This window comes from Festucalex cinctus, chromosome 12 (genome assembly GCF_051991245.1).
Source record: "Festucalex cinctus isolate MCC-2025b chromosome 12, RoL_Fcin_1.0, whole genome shotgun sequence".
Classification (NCBI taxonomy): Eukaryota; Metazoa; Chordata; class Actinopteri; order Syngnathiformes; family Syngnathidae; genus Festucalex; species Festucalex cinctus.
In genome coordinates, this window is record NC_135422.1 from 25,598,956 (window position 1) to 25,615,539 (window position 16,584).

Here is a 16,584-nt window from a genome sequence, read left to right on the forward strand (position 1 = left end):
TACCAAGTTTGAAGTCAATGGGATGAAAAATGTTTGCATAGGGGGAAAAAGCATGACCACAGTGAATGTGCCAAAATAGGCCAAAATTGGACATTAAAAAATTCATAGCTCACTTCCTGTACATTTTAGCTACATGGTCCCAATAGACTTTTTTGTGCGTCTCGGGGTGCTACACGTGCCTGCCAATTTACGTTGCTCTAGCTCAAACGTGCCGGGCTTGGTTTTTATTTTTCTATGCTAGGGGGCGCTATAGAGTCGCGTTGTTATAACGACTTCATAATATCAAATTTTTCGCCGGACCTGAGGAGTGTGCAAAGTTCGGTGAGTTTTCGTGAATATTTAGGTACCCAAAATCGCGATTGTTTGCGGAGAATAAAGAAGAAGAATAATAATAATAATAATAATAATAATAATAATAATAATTTTTACAAAAACAATAGGGACCTCGCAGCGGTCGCTGCTCGGGCCCTAACTAGAGCTGCGAGCAGCTATAAAGGGCCCTCGCAGCCCGGGCCACGTTGGGGTCCTTGCACGTTGGGGTACTTGCACGTTGGGGTACTGGCACGTTGGGGTACTGGCATATTGGAAGCAAAATTTCTTTGAAAATGGCATAATAAACGTTTACATGTAGAATATTTTTTTTTCCAGTGTCTGTCAAGCTCAACGGATTTTGGTGATTGTTAAGACCTGCAAAAATCAGCGTCCTTATTTATTTTTAGGCAATGAGTTGCCCTGATTGGTATTTTTTTGTAAAAGTGTATATACACATCATCGCTCGTTGTAATCATTGCACAATGTTTACTTTTATTGTCCAAAGGGGCAATCAAAAATGAATAAAACAAAATGGAAACGTACATACGTTTGGATCGGTGTGAAGCCAGTGAACAATTTGAGTGGTGGAAACTAAAAGAATATTCATAAATGACTTAGTTATCACACTTAGAATGAGTGTACATTTTTTGTACAAAATACCGTATGTGGGGTATTTTTTTAATTTTTTTTATATAAGCCTCAACGGCTAGGTGGCGCTGTATTTAACTGAATGTTGTCATAGAGATACCTTCAGGCCTTGATTATAAGCATACATGTCAAGTGTGGGATTTTTTGGAGCATGTATCGGGGAGTTATTAAGCATATCCTTTTTCAGTGCGAAACACAAATTTTGATGCCCCGCCCTCATCATATAGTATTTCCAAAAGTCAAGATTTTTCCGTCTGTTGTTGGCTCAGGTCTTGGCATGGTCCAGGTCAAGTCATAAGTCAGTCGGATAAAACGTGTAGGAGAAGTGGGCAAAAGTATGCCCTCTGAAAATGTGCAAAAATCGTAAAAAATGGGACATTCAAAAATTCGTAGCTCACTTCCTGTTCATTTTAGCATATGGGTCCAAGAGACTTTTTTGTAGGTCTTTGGCTCCCTCATACACCTAAAAATTTTCGTAGATCTTGCTTAAACGTACAATCGGGGCTGCTTCGTTAAAAATTTCTAGGGGGCGCTATTGAGTCATTTTTGTAAAAATAGCACAATCAACAATAAAATAGTGTTCATTTTACCAGGCCAGATGTGTGTGCCAAGTTTCATGAGTTTCTGCGCATGTTTAGACCCTCAAAACTGGCGTTGTTTTCTTGGCGAACAGTGCTTAGCCACGCCCACAGCGATTCGCGAAAACTCACAAACTTCGTGTTGTGACATCATGAAGGCTGAAACCCTCATCTGAGCAAATATGAGGTTGGTCCAGTTAACGTGTTTGGAGAAAAAATGTACAAGAAAATTCGTAAGAAAAAAAATTGCCACTAGGTGGCGCTATCAGTAAGATGAAATATAAGTTCGTAGATGTCTTTAGGGCTGGACTCTCATCAAATGTGTGAGATTTTGAGAAGATAGGATCATCTCGGTCAAGTTCATGCAGCTTTTATTGTCACGAAAAATCTTCAGACTTTGCGGCACCGTAGCGGCCACGCCCTTTGGCGAAAAGTTACAATATTCGGTGTGGGGCATGATCAACATCTTAAGGCTTTTCTGACCAACTTTCAACTGGATCCCTTCAACGAGCTCAGCGCAGTAGCTAAAAACGTAAAGTATGACATTTATTATCACCACTAGGTGGCGCTATATGTATAACTGAATTTTATCATATAGATGTTTTCAGGCCGTGACTATTACGTTGCCTGAGAAGTTTGAGATTTTTTGGAGCTTGAACATGGGAGTTATTAAGCATTTGCTCTTTCTGGACAAATGAAATTTTAAAGACAATATTTGATGCCCCGCCCCCATCATATAGTATTTCGAAAAGGCAAGACTTTTTGCCCAGTTTTTCTCTCAGGTCTTGAGATGATAAATGCCAAGTTTGATGTGAATTGGATGAAAAATGTTTGCAGAGGGGGAAAAAGCATGACCACAGTGAATGTGCCAAAATAGGCCAAAATTGGACATAAAAAAATTCATAGCTCATTTCCTGTACATTTTAGCTACATGGTCCCAATAGACTTTTTTGTGCGTCTCGGGGTGCTACACGTGCCTGCCAATTTTCGTTGCTCTAGCTCAAACGTGCCAGGCTTGGTTTTTATTTTTCTACGCTAGGGGGCGCTATAGAGTCGCGTTGTTATGACGACTTCATAATATACCATTTTTCGCCGGGCCTGAGGAGTGTGCAAAGTTTGGTGAGTTTTCGTGAATGTTTAGGTACTCAAAAATGCGATCGTTTACGGAGAAGAAGAAGAAGAAGAATAATAATAACTAGAGCTGCGAGCAGCTATAAAGGGCCCTCGCAACCCGGGCCACGTTGGGGTATATGCAAGTCGGGGGACTTGCACGTTGGGGTACTGTTAAATAGATAAGGACCATGGAAAATAGAAATGCATTTGCCTTGCCTTGTGTGTAAAAAGGTGCAGTAAAAGGCCAAAAATGATGCACAATTCCCAAAATAAATTCAAAAGTGTGGACTTTCTGATGTGTGTGCAAAGTTTCATGAAAAGTCGCTCGTTTGATATTCAAAACCAGCATCTGTTCATTTGAAAACATTGCATGGCACAGAGATGGTGTGTGATCAAATAAAAAGCTTTTTGATGACTCTTAATGTGGTGTCGCTGTGCAACACATATGTATTCATGACATAGTGAAGTATTGTGACAGTTTTGTAGGGTCCAGCAAACAGTAAATGTGTGACAGTTATTCAAGAAAAAATGTAGCTTTGAAGCAGGCTAACCAATGACATCATCTAAAGGGGAAAAAAGCACATGAGCAAGCATAGGTATAAGTAGAGGAGAAAAAGAGACGAAAGAAGTGCGAGAGATGGAACAGGAGAGGAATGCAGCTGTTTATGTATAGCTGTTGTAACAGGACAGATTAAATAACACTTTAACCTGGGGTTAACAGCGCCCTAGGACAGATAAACTCTTTAGTGTAAAAGTTTTCTGGGACAGATGAATCCCTTGGGGTCAAAGAGTTTGGGTTAGCACATAGTCTGTCTTAGGATAATGTAACCTCCATGGATGAATTAGTCCTAGGACGCTTTGACCTGCGGGCTAAAACTTCAGGGGGGTTAACCTGTCCTGTTATATTGTGATCATCGTCTTCGTGCATGTCCTCAGTGGCTTCTTCTGTCTGTGTGGCAGCATTTGATACATCTGTAGAACAAAAAAGAATGAAGAATCATGTTAGATCTGTGAAGTTTGGTTGTCTTAGGTGTAGTTTACAGAACAGTCGTGTGCATATTTTTAGCATGGTAGTGTCTTAATACAAATGCATATTATGTAATGCACTGTATATGGATATTACAGACGTAATATTTGACGGTGATCTTATATTCATAGTTTTTGCCCGTTAATAAATAATATAGCTAGTAAGTAATAAGACACGCAAAAATGGTATAGTTGAATCATCTGGGTCAAAAAGCAATGTTTTAGGATTGTGTGATGAAATGATGAATAAAAGTAAGGATACGACAGGTACATAAATGGTTATGTAAGTGTAACGTGTTGGTGCAAAACGTTGTGGTCGTGTTGCATGTTACTCAATGGCTGTGTGTGTCAAAACGAGTTTATTTGAAAGAATATACAAATATATACACACGGACATATATATTTATACAGTATAACAGTACCGCATGTATTGGTTTTAAGGAAAGAGTTGAAAAGCAGTGTTCAGAAAAAAGCATAAGACGCACAAAGTACCATTTCACTACATGTAATAAGTTGTCAAGTAGACATGTGAATTAAGTGGTTAAGATAGTGGCTACTGTGCAAGTAAGCTTCAATTGTCTCTAAAAGGTTAGCATATGTGTTCTACATGATATCAATGGCTAGACGTGCTCGTGGAGAAACATTACAAACAGAAAAACACACTAAAGGTGCCTTTAACAAACCTGTTAATAAATGAGAACTTAATACATATATGTATGGCATACTGTATATGATTGAGAAAGTTGTCCTGTTTAGTTTATGTATTGTATACTTACGGAAAAAAGTTGGCAATCTTTGCGTATGGAGATGATTAGAGGGTCTTTATCAAAAGAGAATTTGCTTGGTGATTTGTTCATGTTCTGTAGAAAAGCAAAGGAGTAGAAATAAATACAGTATCATACTTCATAAACATACAAGAAATTTGTAGCTGTATTAACCATTGTTGGTATTTGAAGTGATAATTTAGGAATAGAAGTGTAGTGATTGCAGAATTTATAGAGTGCTTACCTTGTATGACTTTGTAGATGGAAATGTCTTTTGTTGAAAGAGCTCTTTGTTGTCTACTATATATGCAAGGACAAGCATAAGTAGGTGTGGTTATGAAGTACTTGACCATTGAAATAAAGCAGTGGTATCAAATGTATGGACCGTGGTTTGGCTCAGGCCTGCAAAGGGGTTTAATGTGGCACAAGAGATAATCTTGTAAGGTACAAAAAATAATAATAATATAATAGGTATGCCTCTGAGTTTTCACAAATCTAGGTCAAGTCAAGTCATCTTTAGTTATTTCGCGCTTGAATCATCCAATCGGAAATGCTCCATAAAAAATGTATAGAGGGTGCGATTTATTGCAAATTGCACAAGAAATCTCTAAAAATTCATGTTAATGACAAGTCTGATGTGTGTGCAAAGTTTTACGAGTTTTCACACATGTATAGATAAAAAAAAACAAAGCAGCACTTTACTTGGCAACCAATGCATCGCTATAGCAGCAGCGTGCGACAAAATAAAAAACTTTCGATAAATTTGCATCTTAAACATCTTAAGATGAAACACACCAAGTTTGAACACGGTCGGATGAATTTTGTAGGAGGAGTTAAAATATGACCCCTATAAAAGGCCACAAAAAAAGGCTACAAATCCCATCATAAATCAAAATGGCGGACTTCCTGTTTGGTTTAGCACATGGTTCCAAGAGACTTTTTTGTACATCGTGGGCTCTTATGTATGCCTCTAAATTATCATAGCGCTAGGTGAAACGTACAACCGGGAATGCTTCGTTAAAGAGGAGTTTTTTAGCTCAAAATGTGATGCCCGGCCCCTACGGGACTTCCTGTTGGGTTTAGCACATGGCACCAAGAGACTTTTTTGTACATCGTGGGCTGTTACATTTGTCTCCAAATTTTCGTAGCTCTAGCTGCTTCGTACAACTGGGAATGCTTCATTAAGAAGTAATTTTTTCCTTTGCAAACTGTGCATGCCACGGCAACAGCGTGCGACAAAATAAAAAGCTTTCAATAACTTTTCATCTTCAACATCTTAAGATGAATCACACCAAGTTTGGAGATGATCGGATAAACTCTGTAGGAGGAGTTCGTTAAAATAAGACCCCTATGAAATGGCCCAAAAAATGGCAACACGTTCCAAAGTAAATCAAAATGGCGGACTTCCTGTTCGGTTTAGCATATGGTTCAAAAAGAGTTTTTTGTACCTTGAGGGCTGTTACATATGTCTTCAAATATTGGTAACTCTAGGTGAAATGTACAGCCGGGAATGCTTCATTAAGTTAGAATTTTGAAACACAAAATTTGATGCCTCGCCTCTGGCGGACTTCCTGTTAGGTTTAGCATATGGCACCAACAGGCTTTTTTGTAGATCATAGTCTGTTACATATGTGTACCAATTTTCGTAGCTCTAGATTAAACGTACCACCGGCAATGCTTCGTTAAGTAAGAATTTTGAAACTGTAAATTTGATGCCCCGCCACCGTCATATAGTATGTCAAAAACTTTAGATTTTTTACCATGATGTTGTCCCAGGTGTTGAGATGGTACATCCCAAGTTTGAAGTCAATCGGGTTAACCGTGTAGGAGAAGCGGGCAAAAGTATGACCCCTGTAAATGTGCAAAAATGGGCCAAAATTGGACATTCAAATACTCATACCTCAATTCCTGTCTATTTTAGGGTACACATATCAAAGAGGTTTTTGTTCATCTGGATGTGCTACGGGTGCCACACAATTTTCGTAGCCATAGGACAATCGTAGCGGGACAGGGATCCGTTAAACCTATGTAGGTGGCGCTACAGAGCCATTTTTCTGTTATCATGTATGGCGACTTTAAAATATCAAATTTTTCGCCAGACCCGATCTGCGTGTAAAGTTTGGTGAGTTTTCGTTCATGTTTAGTGCCTCAAAAATGTGGTTGTTTGCGGAAAAGAATAATAACAAAGAAAAAGAAGAAGAAGAAGAAGAAGAAGAATAATAATAAGAATTCCTTCAGGAACAATAGGGACCTCGCAGCGGTCGCTGCTCGGGCCCTAATAATTCGAACGAAAAACAATAGGGACCTCGCAGCGGTCGCTGCTCGGGCCCTAACTAGAGCTGCGAGCAGCTATAAAGGGCCCTCGCAGCCCGGGCCACGTTGGGGTCCTTGCACGTTGTGGTACTTGCATGTTGGGGTACTGGCACATTGGGGTACTGGCATATTGGAAGCAAAATTTCTTTGAAAATGGCATAATAAACGTTTACATGTAGAATATTTTTTTGCCAGTGTGTGTGTCAAGCTCAACGGGTTTTGGTGATTGTTAAGACCTGCAAAAATCAGCGTCCTTTTTTATTTTTAGGCAATGAGTTGCCCTGATTGGTATTTTTTTGTAAAAGTGTATATACACATCATCGCTCGTTGTACTCATTGCACAATGTTACTTTTATTGTCCAAAGGGGCAATCAAAAATGAATAAAACAAAATGGAAACGTACATACGTTTGGATCGGTGTCAAGCCAGTGAACAATTTGAGTGGTGGAAACTAAAAGAATATTCATAAATGACTTAGTTATCACACTTAGAATGAGTGTAAATTTTTTTTGTACAAAATACCGTATGTGGGGTATTTTTATTTTTTTTTATATAAGCCTCAAGGGCTAGGTGGCGCTGTATTTATAACTGAATGTTGTCATAGAGATACCTTCAGGCCTTGATTATAAGCATACATGTCAAGTGTGGGATTTTTTTTGGAGCATGTACCGTGGAGTTATTAAGCATATCCTTCATTCACGATATTGCTTTTAATGTCCATAGAGGCTATCAAAAATAAATAAAAATATATATATGTTTGGATAAGTCTGATGCCAGTGAACATTTTGAGTGGTGGAAACTAAAAGAATATTCATAAATGACTTCGTTATCACACTTAGAATGAGTTTACATTTTTTGTACAAAATACCGTATGTGGGGTATTTTTTTTTCATGCCTCAAGGGCTAGGTGGCGCTGCATATATAACTGAATGTTGTCATAGAGATAACTTCAGGCCTTGACGATAAACATACATGTCAAGTTTGGGATTTTTTGGAGCATGTACCGTGGAGTTATTAAGCATATCCTTCATTCACGATATTGCTTTTAATGTCCATAGAGGCTATCAAAAATAAATAAAAATATATATATGTTTGGATAAGTCTGATGCCAGTGAACATTTTGAGTGGTGGAAACTAAAAGAATATTCATAAATGACTTCGTTATCACACTTAGAATGAGTTTACATTTTTTGTACAAAATACCGTATGTGGGGTATTTTTTTTTCATGCCTCAAGGGCTAGGTGGCGCTGCATATATAACTGAATGTTGTCATAGAGATAACTTCAGGCCTTGACGATAAACATACATGTCAAGTTTGGGATTTTTTGGAGCATGTACCGGGGAGTTATCAAGCATATCCTTTTTCATTGCGAAACACAAATTTTGATGCCCCGCCCTCATCATATAGTATTTCGAAAAGTCAAAATTTTTCCCCCTGTCGTTGGCTCAGGTCTTGACATGGTCCAGGCCAAGTCTTAACTCAGTCGGATGAAACGTGTAGGAGAAGTGGGCAAAAGTCTGCCCCCTGTGAATGTGCAAAAATCGTCAAAAATGGGACATTCAAAAATTCGTAGCTCACTTCCTGTTCATTTTAGCATATGGGTACAAGAGACTTTTTTGTAGGTCTTGGGCTCCCTCATACACCTAAAAATATTCGTCATTCTTGCTTAAACGTACAACCGGGGCTGCTTCGTTAAAAATTTCGAGGGGGCGCTATTGAGTCATTTTTGTAAAAATAGCACAATCAACAATAAAATATTGCTCATTTTACCAGACCAGATGTGTGTGCCAAGTTTCAGGAGTTTCTGTGCATGTTTAGACCCTCAAAACTGGCGTTGTTTTCTTGGCGAACAGCGCTTAGCCACGCCCACAGCAATTCGCGAAAACTCACAAACTTCGTGTTGTGACATCATGAAGGCCGAAACCCTCATCTGAGCAAATATGAGGTAGGTCCAGTTAACGTGTTTGGAGAAAAACGTAGAAGAAAATTCGTAAGAAAAAAAATTGCCACTAGGTGGCGCTATCAGTTAGATGAAATGTAAGTTAGTAGATGTCTTTAGAGCTGGACTCTCATCAAATGTGTGAAATTTTGAGAAGATAGGATCATCTCGGTCAAGTTAATGCAGCTTTTATTGTCACGAAAAATCTTCAGACTTTGCGTCACCGTAGCGGCCACGCCCTTTGGCGAAAAGTTACAATATTCGGTGTGGGGCATCATCAACATCTTAAGGCTTTTCTGACCAATTTTGAACTGGATCCCTTCAACGAGCTCAGCACAGTAGCTAAAAACGTAAAGTATGACATTTATTGTAACCACTAGGTGGCGCTCTATGTATAACTGAATTTTATCATATAGATGTTTTCAGGCCGTGACTATTACATTGCCTGAGAAGTTTGAGATTTTTTGGAGCTTGAACATGGGAGTTATTAAGCATTTGCTCTTTCTGGACAAATGAAATTTTAAAGGCAATATTTGATGCCCCACCCCCATCATATAGTATTTCGAAAAGGCAAGACTTTTTGCCCAGTTGTTCTCTCAGGTCTTGAGATGGTAAATGCCAAGTTTGAAGTCAATTGGATGAAAAATGTTTGCAAAGGGGGAAAAAGCATGACCACAGTGAATGTGCCAAAATAGGCCAAAATTGGACATAAAAAAATTCATAGCTCATTTCCTGTACATTCTAGCTACATGGTCCCAATAGACTTTTTTGTGCGTCTCGGGGTGCTACACGTGCCTGCCAATTTTTGTTGCTCTAGCTCAAACGTGCCGGGCTTGGTTTTTATTTTTCTATGCTAGGGGGCGCTATAGAGTCGCGTTGTTATGACGACTTCATAATATAAAATTTTTCGCCGGGCCTGAGGAGTGTGCAAAGTTTGGTGAGTTTTCGTGAATGTTTAGGTACCCAAAATCGTGATCGTTTGCGGAGAATAAAGAATAATAATAATAACTAGAGCTGCGAGCAGCTATAAAGGGCCCTCGCAGCCCGGGCCACGTTGGGGTACTTGCACGTTGGGGTACTTGCACGTTGGGGTACTGGCACGTTGGGGTACTGGCATATTGGAAGCAAAATTTCTTTGAAAATGGCATAATAAACGTTTACATGTAGAATATTTTTTTTTCCAGTGTCTGTCAAGCTCAACGGATTTTGGTGATTGTTAAGACCTGCAAAAATCAGCGTCCTTATTTATTTTTAGGCAATGAGTTGCCCTGATTGGTATTTTTATGTAAAAGTGTATATACACATCATCGCTCGTTGTAATCATTGCACAATGTTTACTTTTATTGTCCAAAGGGGCAATCAAAAATGAATAAAACAAAATGGAAACGTACATACGTTTGGATCGGTGTGAAGCCAGTGAACAATTTGAGTGGTGGAAACTAAAAGAATATTCATAAATGACTTAGTTATCACACTTAGAATGAGTGTACATTTTTTGTACAAAATACCGTATGTGGGGTATTTTTTTTAATTTTTTTTATATAAGCCTCAACGGCTAGGTGGCGCTGTATTTAACTGAATGTTGTCATAGAGATACCTTCAGGCCTTGATTATAAGCATACATGTCAAGTGTGGGATTTTTTGGAGCATGTATCGGGGAGTTATTAAGCATATCCTTTTTCAGTGCGAAACACAAATTTTGATGCCCCGCCCTCATCATATAGTATTTCCAAAAGTCAAGATTTTTCCGTCTGTTGTTGGCTCAGGTCTTGGCATGGTCCAGGTCAAGTCATAAGTCAGTCGGATAAAACGTGTAGGAGAAGTGGGCAAAAGTATGCCCTCTGAAAATGTGCAAAAATCGTAAAAAATGGGACATTCAAAAATTCGTAGCTCACTTCCTGTTCATTTTAGCATATGGGTCCAAGAGACTTTTTTGTAGGTCTTTGGCTCCCTCATACACGTAAAAATCTTCGTAGATCTTGCTTAAACGTACAATCGGGGCTGCTTCGTTAAAAATTTCTAGGGGGCGCTATTGAGTCATTTTTGTAAAAATAGCACAATCAACAACAAAATATTGTTCATTTTACCAGGCCAGATGTGTGTGCCAAGTTTCATGAGTTTCTGCGCATGTTTAGACCCTCAAAACTGGCGTTGTTTTCTTGGCGAACAGTGCTTAGCCACGCCCACAGCGATTCGCGAAAACTCACAAACTTCGTGTTGTGACATCATGAAGGCCGAAACCCTCATCTGAGCAAATATGAGGTTGGTCCAGTTAACGTGTTTGGAGAAAAACGTAGAAGAAAATTCGTAAGAAAAAAAATTGCCACTAGGTGGCGCTATCAGTAAGTTGAAATATAAGTTCATAGATGTCTTTTGGGCTGGACTCTCATCAAATGTGTGAAATTTTGAGAAGATAGGATCATCTCGGTCAAGTTAATGCAGCTTTTATTTTCACGAAAAATCTTCAGATTTTGCGTCACCGTAGCGGCCACGCCCTTTGGCGAAAAGTTACAATATTCGGTGTGGGGCATGATCAACATCTTTAGGCTTTTCTGACCAACTTTCAAATGGATCCCTTCAACAAGCTCAGCACAGTAGCTAAAAACGTAAAGTATGACATTTATTGTAACCACTAGGTGGCGCTATATGTATAACTGAATTTTATCATATAGATGTTTTCAGGCCGTGACTATTACGTTGCCTGAGAAGTTTGAGATTTTTTGGAGCTTGAACATGGGAGTTATTAAGCATTTGCTCTTTCTGGACAAATGAAATTTTAAAGGCAATATTTGATGCCCCGCCCCCGTCATATAGTATTTCAAAAAGGCAAGATGTTTTGCCCAGTTGTTCTCTCAGGTCTTGAGATGATAAATGCCAAGTTTGAAGTCAATTGGATGAAAAATGTTTGCAAAGGGGGAAAAAGCATGACCACAGTGAATGTGCCAAAATAGGCCAAAATTGGACATTAAAAAATTCATAGCTCACTTCCTGTACATTTTAACTACATGGTCCCAATAGACTTTTTTGTGCGTCTCGGGGTGCTACACGTGCCTGCCAATTTTTGTGGCTCTAGCTCAAACGTGCCGGGCTTGGTTTTTATTTTTCTACGCTAGGGGGCGCTATCGAGTCGCATTGTTATGACGACTTAATAATATCAAATTTTTCGCCGGGCCTGAGGAGTGTACAAAGTTCGGTGAGTTTTCGTGAATGTTTAGGTACCCAAAATCGCGATCGTTTGCGGAGAATAAAGAATAATAATAATAATAATAATAATAATAATAATAATAATAATAATAATAATAATAATAATAATAATAATAATTTTTACAAAAACAATAGGGACCTCGCAGCGGTCGCTGCTCGGGCCCTAATAATAACTAGAGCTGCGAGCAGCTATAAAGGGCCCTCGCAACCTGGGCCACGTTGGGGTACTTGCACGTCGGGGTACTGGCACGTTGGGGTACTGTCAAATCGGACAAGGACCATCTAAAATGTTTTTGACAAGCTTTGTGAGTGCAAAAGGCCAAAGATGGTGTGCAATTCCCAAAATAAATTTAAAATGGCGGACTTCCTTTTAGGTTTAGCATACGGCTACAGAATACTTTTTGTAGGTCTTAAGCTAATAGGTATGCCTCCCAGTTTTCACAAATCTAGGTCAAGTCATCTTTAGTTGTGTATCGCTTGAATCATACAATTGGAAATGCTCCATAAAAATGCATAGAGGGCGCTATTGAGCACAACGTTGGGTTACTTGCACGTCAGGGTACTGGCACGTTGGGGTACTGTTACATGGAACAAGGACCATTTAAAATGTTAGTTTTTTCCATGCCTTGTCTGTGCAAAGTTTAATGAAAGAGGCCAAAAATGATGTATAATTCCCAAAATAAAATCAAAATAGCGGACTTCCTCTTTGGTTTGGCAAATGGCTACATAATACTTTTTTGTAGGTATTAGGCTGATAGGGGTCTGTCCTAATTTTCACAAATCTAGCAGAATCATCCAATCGGAAATACTTCATAAAAATGTCTAGAGGGCGCTATTTATTGCAAATTGCACAATAAATCTCTAAAAATTCATGTTCATGACAAGTCTGATGTGTTTGCAAAGTTTCATGAGTTTTCACACATGTATAGATAAAAAAACAAAGCAGCACTTCACTTGGCAAACTGCATCGCTATAGCAGCAGCGTGCGACAAAATAAAAAACTTTCGATAACTTTGCATCTTAAACATCTTAAGATGAAAAACACCAAGTTTGAAGACGGTCGGATGAACTTTGTACGAGGAGTTCGTTAAAATATGACAACTGAAAAAGGCCACAAAAAATGGCAACAAATCCCATCGTAAATCAAAATGGCAGACTTCCTGTTTGGTTTAGCACATGGTTCCAAGAGACTTTTTTGTACATCGTGGGCTCTTATGTATGCCTGCAAATTATCATCGCGCTAGGTGGAACGTACAACCGGGAATGCTTCGTTAAAGAGGAGTTTTCTAGCTCAAAATGTGATGCCCGGCCCCTGGGGGACTTCCTGTTGGGTTTAGCACATGGCACCAAGAGACTTTTTTGTACATTGTGGGCTGTTACATATGTCTACAAATTTTTGTAGCTCTAGCTACTTCGTACAACTGGGAATGCTTCATTAAGAGGGATTTTTTTCCTTTGCAAAAAGTGCATGCCACGACAACAGCGTGCGACGAAATAAAGAGCTTTCAATAACTTTTCATCCTCAACATCTTAAGATGAGTCACACCAAGTTTGAAGATGATCGGATAAACTCTGTAGGAGTTCGTTAAAATATGACCCCTATGAAATGGCCCAAAAAATGGCAACACATTCCAAAGTAAATAAAAATGGCGGACATCCTGTTAGGTTTAGCATATGGTTCAAAAAGAGTTTTTTGTACCTCGAGGGCTGTTATATACCTCTACAAATTTTGGTAACTCTAGGTGAAACGTACAGCCGGGTATGCTTTGTTAAAGAGGAGTTTTTTAGCTCAAAATGTGATGCCCGGCCCCTGGGGGACTTCCTGTTGGGTTTAGCACAGGGCACCAAGAGACTTTTTTTGTACATCTTGGGCTGTTACATATGTCTACAAATTTTCGTAGCTCTAGCTGCTTCGTACAACTGGCAATGCTTCTTTAAGGATATTTTTTTTCCTTTGCAAACAGTGCATGCCATGACAACAGCGTGCGACGAAATACAAAGCTTTCAATAACTTTTCATCTTCAACATCTTAAGATGAATCACACCAAGTTTGAAGATGATCGGATAAACACTGTAGGAGGAGTTCGTTAAAATAAGACCCCAATGAAATGGCCAAAAAAATGGCAACACGTTCCAAAATAAATCAAAATGGCGGACTTCCTGTGAGGTTTAGCATAGGGTTCAAAAAGAGTTTTTTGTAGGTCATAGCCTGTTACATATGTGTACCAATTTTCGTAGCTCTAGATTAAACGTACAACCGGCAATGCTTCATGAAGTAAGAATTTTTAAACTCTAAATTTGATGCGTCGCCGACGTCATATAGTATATCAAAAACTTTAGATTTTTTACAATGATGTTGTCCCAGGTGTTGAGATGGTCCATCCCAAGTTTGAAGTTAATCGGGTTAACCGTGTAGGAGAAGCGGGCAAAAGTATGACCCCTGTAAATGTGCAAAACTGGGCCAAAATTGGACAGTCAGATGATCATACCTCACTTTCTGTCTATTTTAGGGTACACACATCAAAGAGGTTTTTGTTCATCTGGATGTGCTACGGGTGCCACACAATTTTCGTCGCCATAGGACAATCGTAGCGGGACAGGGATCCGTTTAACCTATGTAGGTGAGCTATGGAGCCATTTTTCTGTTATCATGTATGGCGACTTTAAAATATCAAATTTTTCGCCAGGCCTGATGTGCGTGTAAAGTTTGGTGAGTATTCGTTCACGTTTAGCGTCTCAAAAATGCGATTGTTTGCGGAGAATAATAATAATAATAATAATAATAATAAGAATAATAAGAAGAAGAATTCCTACAAAAACAATAGGGCCTCGCAGCGGCACCGCCGCCGCCGCTGCTCGGGCCCTAATAATAATAATTTTTACAAAAACAATAGGGACCTCGCAGCGGTCGCTGCTCGGGCCCTAATAATAATAATAATTTTTACAAAAACAATAGGGACCTCGCAGCGGTCGCTGCTCGGGCCCTAATAATAATAATAATAATTTTTACAAAAACAATAGGGACCTCGCAGCGGTCGCTGCTCGGGCCCTAACTAGAGCTGCGAGCAGCTATAAAGGGCCCTCGCAGCCCGGGCCACGTTGGGGTCCTTGCACGTTGGGGTACCTGCACGTTAGGGTACTGGCACGTTGGGGTACTGGCATATTGGAAGCAAAATTTCTTTGAAAATGGCATAATAAACGTTTACATGTAGAATATTTTTTTTGCCAGTGTGTGTCAAGCTCAACGGGTTTTGGTGATTGTTAAAACCTGCAAAAATCAGCGTCCTTATTTATTTTTAGGCAATGAGTTGCCCTGATTGGTATTTTTTGTAAAAGTGTATATATACATCATCGCTCGTTGTACTCATTGCACAATGTTACTTTTATTGTCCAAAGGGGCAATCAAAAATGAATAAAACAAAATGGAAACGTACATACGTTTGGATCGGTGTGAAGCCAGTGAACAATTTGAGTGGTGGAAACTAAAAGAATATTCATAAATGACTTAGTTATCACACTTAGAATGAGTGTACATTTTTTGTACAAAATACCGTATGTGGGGTATTTTTTTTTTTTTTTTTATATAAGCCTCAAGGGCTAGGTGGCGCTGTATTTATAACTGAATGTTGTCATAGAGATACCTTCAGGCCTTGATTATAAGCATACATGTCAAGTGTGGGATTTTTTTTGGAGCATGTACCGTGGAGTTATTAAGCATATCCTTCATTCACGATATTGCTTTTAATGTCCATAGAGGCTATCAAAAATAAATAAAAATATATATATGTTTGGATAAGTCTGATGCCAGTGAACATTTTGAGTGTTGGAAACTAAAATAATATTCATAAATGACTTCGTTATCACACTTAGAATGAGTTTACATTTTTTGTACAAAATACCGTATGTGGGGTATTTTTTTTCATGCCTCAAGGGCTAGGTGGCGCTGCATATATAACTGAATGTTGTCATAGAGATAACTTCAGGCCTTGACGATAAACATACATGTCAAGTTTGGGATTTTTTGGAGCATGTACCGGGGAGTTATCAAGCATATCCTTTTACATTGCGAAACACAAATTTTGATGCCCCGCCCTCATCATATAGTATTTCGAAAAGTCAAAATTTTTCCCCCTGTCATTGGCTCAGGTCTTGACATGGTCCAGGCCAAGTCTTAACTCAGTCGGATGAAACGTGTAGGAGAAGTGGGCAAAAGTCTGCCCCCTGTGAATGTGCAAAAATCGTCAAAAATGGGACATTCAAATATTCGTAGCTCACTTCCTGTTCATTTTAGCATATGGGTACAAGAGACTTTTTTTGTAGGTCTTGGGCTCCCTCATACACCTAAAAATATTCGTCGTTCTTGCTTAAACGTACAACCGGGGCTGCTTCGTTAAAAATTTCGAGGGGGCGCTATTGAGTCATTTTTGTAAAAATAGCACAATCAAGAATAAAATATTGCTCATTTTACCAGGCCAGATGTGTGTGCCAAGTTTCAGGAGTTTTTGTGCCAGTTTAGGCCCTCAAAATTGGTGTTGTTTTCTTGGCGAACAGCGCTTAGCCACGCCCACAGCGATTCGCGAAAACTCACAAACTTCGTATTGTGACATCATGAAGACCGAAACCCTCATCTGAGCAAATATGAGGTAGGTGCAGTTAATGGGGTTGGAGAAAAACATTGAAGAAAA

The 16,584-nt window shown here is 39.1% G+C and overlaps 1 long non-coding RNA gene across 1 annotated transcript in view; it reads right to left on the reverse strand.

The window, feature by feature from the left end:
* Positions 1-2,887: 2,887 nt before the first annotated feature.
* The window catches only part of LOC144032128 (uncharacterized), a 30,717-nt gene continuing 17,020 nt past the window's right edge, over positions 2,888-16,584 (reverse strand). The window contains exons 2-4 of the long non-coding RNA XR_013287692.1: positions 4,686-4,741; positions 4,454-4,537; positions 2,888-3,623 (exon numbers count right to left, since the gene is read on the reverse strand). This is a non-coding gene — a long non-coding RNA (uncharacterized LOC144032128). The remainder of the gene's footprint in view (positions 3,624-4,453; positions 4,538-4,685; positions 4,742-16,584) is intronic.